General features: G+C 32.1%; 1 non-coding gene across 1 annotated transcript; it reads right to left on the bottom strand.

Moving 5' to 3' along the window:
- Positions 1-630: 630 nt before the first annotated feature.
- On the bottom strand, positions 631-706 carry TRNAD-GUC (transfer RNA aspartic acid (anticodon GUC)). The gene has a single exon. It is a non-coding gene; the product is annotated as a tRNA-Asp (tRNA).
- Between the last annotated feature and the right edge of the window lie 2,796 nt (positions 707-3,502).

The following is a 3,502-nucleotide window of genomic DNA, read 5'->3' as shown; positions in this document are numbered from 1 at the left end:
AATAGACTAATGTCAAAATGAGAATGAATTTAGTCTGAATTTAAGAAAAATATTTCAATTTGAGAATAATCCAGCAATGAATAAATTTTCCTGGTAATTAGAATAGATTCCTTGCTTATCTAGGGTCTAGAAATAATCCTCTGATATTTAAAATCATGCTAAATCTTAGATCTTTTATCTTGAGATTGCCCATGTTTTATATTACAAAGATGCAAACATTTTTGGGACACAAATTTTCACTTATTTCCTATTAAAAACCAGAAAGTTGCTACTTCATATTCAACCTTCTCATTTGACTCGTCTGCTCACAATTCTTTTTTTTTTTTCTTTTTTTTCTTTTTTTTTTTTTTTTGTATTTTTCTGAAACTGGAAACGGGGAGAGACAGACAGACTCCCGCATGCGCCCGACCGGGATCCACCCGGCACGCCCACCAGAGGGCGATGCTCTGCCCCTCCAGGCGTCACTCTGCCGCGACCAGAGCCACTCTAGCGCCTGGGGCAGAGGCCAAGGAGCCATCCCTAGTGCCCGGGCCATCTTTGCTCCAATGGAGCCTTGGCTGCAGGAGGGGAAGAGAGAGACAGAGAGGAAGGAGAGGGGGAGTGGAGAAGCAAATGGGCGCGTCTCCTGTGTGCCCTGGCCGGGAATCGAACCCGGGTACCCCGCACGACAGGCCGACGCTCTACCGCTGAGCCAACCGGCCAGGGCCTGCTCACAATTCTTGTATAGTGCATCTTTTAATGTGCTTTAGCTCATAATAAGTGAGAAAAAAATTCTGAAAACTCAGAAATATAAAAGTTGTATATTTCTAGGAAATGTATTGATTTAATGGTATTCCCATGTTTGTGTAAATGATTCATTACTTTAACAAAAATCAAAAATTTTAAACACATATGAATATCCATAAATCACAACAGAACAGTAGAAATATATTGATATAAATTGAGAAAACTGGGACTGTGCAGAAAATGAAGTTTTACAAAGACTTTCATGTGTGTTATTTGCATCTTCAGAAAGAGTTGCCATATTTTTATAAAAAGCAAAAAGCAAGCTTCCGATTTTACTTTACACAAAGAATAATGTACTCTTCTTCATTTGATATATATTGATGCATCATTTTAAATATTTATACAAAGAAAGCAAATCTCTGAGTTTTGTTTTGTTTTGTTTCAATTACTCTCTGAGTCTCTCGGTTTGACCTCTGACATATTACCATTTCTTGACTTATAATCATTGACTTCAAAGGCATATACATTCATTTATAAAGTATATCTTACTAACTTTAAATCACTTATCCTTAGAGAAAAGCTTTCTAGATTCAGATTTACCTCTTAGTTGAAATTAAAATTTTAACTTAGAAATGGATGTGCTATATTCCTTCCACCCACACTGAATATGTTGGTAATTTCTTTTACTTCTAGAAATATGAGTACTATGATCATTGATAAATTATTAAACTAATGAACAGAACATTTATAATATCTAAATATATAACATTGAAAACATAAATATTTAACCTTGATTTTATAAAAAAAACCCTATTTTGAACATATTTTAATAATTGATATTCAGAATTGTGGATTTAACAGAAAGAATCTAAAGTTGCCACTTAGTAATTGAAACAAAACAAAACAAAACAAAACATCATAGCTTTTATTCAGCCCAACTAATCCCAATCTCTAGAATTTTGAATTATACGTAGGTGGATTTTCAAGGTCAGTTATTACTAAGCCACAAAAAAGTGGTAAATACTCAGAACTAAATGTTTTCCATCCTTTGGAAACAATATGAATATTAGTGACGCTTGACAAAAATGGTCTTTGCTCTGTTTAACATTTAATCAAGTAGTTAATATTAAAACTGGAGACAGAAAAGATGTGTTGAAAGCAGTTACTTGTATAGTGAGATTTGGAGAAAAACTACATGTGGTTTCCATTGTCCCATAGCCAACATTTTGGAATTTCTTACAGAATGATATATTTACATTTCTCAAAACTGAAAAAGTCTGCCTTCTTATTAAAGTTTACCATATGTCAAAACACTTCAAAACCTAAATATTTTATATAAAGGAGAAATTGACTAATCTATAATGTATATAAGATTAACCAAATGTCAAAAATAGTGTTCTAGATGTCAGTTAATTAATACTTAAGTAATCGTTGATAAATCATAACCAATGTTTCAATTTATGTGACTCTATCAAATACATTCATTATATTCTTATACAGTTTGTTAATTTAGTAACTTATTGTAAAAATTAGTAAAATATCTGTGACATTCCATTTTAACCAGTGCAAGGGTACTCAAACAGGATCTTCATATTTATTCAATTAAGTGAACTCTATCAGTAAACACAATGACCTCAGGGTCTAATACATTTTAAAAATACATTATTTACATGAAATTTTCTTGAATTTGTTTGAAAAATTAATTATAAGGCAAAATTTTGTCAGTTTATGTACTTAGCAGTTACCCCCAAGCCCTCAAAAGCAAATGTTATAAAGCACAGCTCATCTACTTCAATAAGATGACAGAAGCATCAAAAACTTCAATCTGTATCCCAAGGCTACATGCATCGGCTTACAGTGCATGTGCAGACATCTTACTGTTCTGGGAGGCATGCTGTTCAAGCATAATATCCATTTAACATGTGGGAAAGATGGAGAACTGTAAAATGCACCTAGGAAAAAAAACAGCTAATGACAATGAGCAGGTAAGTGAATACTTCAAACTTGAAAACACATACCAATCAGCAAATCTGAATAACATCTCTCCCAGGATATGAACAAAAATAACTAGCACATATTTTATTGCTTGCATCTTTTAAATTATAATAACTGAAAAAATTATATATTGATATAATCCAAGTGAACCTAGAGTCACAAAGTGTTACCACTAGAAGAATAATTGTATCAGATGCCTAACTAATAAGTATTTTATCAAGACTTGGCAAGTAAAATTGAGAGAGGAAGTTCTAAATGGCAACAGAATCATGGGCAATAATAATGGAGACTTACAAAACACATTCTGTGGTTAATAAAGTTTGACTTCCTGAGAGAACTGTAAAATTATCCAAGAAAAGAGGGTAGATGTTACACATTTAGACTTGATAAAGCATTTGATGCAATGTTTCATGAAAAGTGACTTGAAAAATTAGTCTAAATTGGCTTGGATCTGATCAGTGTCACACATATTGAAAACTGCTTGAAAATTAGTAAACAAAAGATCATAACAAATGGTTGTATACCCATTCGGGGTAGGGATCAGCCACCGGAATTGGTGTTTAATCTGGTTTTAGTTAATAGTCTTATGAATAGCTTCTTTTTTTTAAATAAACAATTTAAATAGAATTTTCTTTATTATTATTATTATTATTATTATTATTATTATTGAATTTATTAGATTGACAATAGTAACATAGTTATACAGGTTACAGTAAATAAAATTTTTGAATGCCACTGCATTGAAAGACAATGCCTACAAAAGGAAGAAGTAAAAATGATA

Source organism: Saccopteryx leptura, chromosome 2, assembly GCF_036850995.1.
Source record: "Saccopteryx leptura isolate mSacLep1 chromosome 2, mSacLep1_pri_phased_curated, whole genome shotgun sequence".
In the NCBI taxonomy this organism is placed as follows: Eukaryota; Metazoa; Chordata; class Mammalia; order Chiroptera; family Emballonuridae; genus Saccopteryx; species Saccopteryx leptura.
Note: the sequence above shows the minus strand (reverse complement) of the source record. Positions and strands in the feature narration are given on the sequence as shown.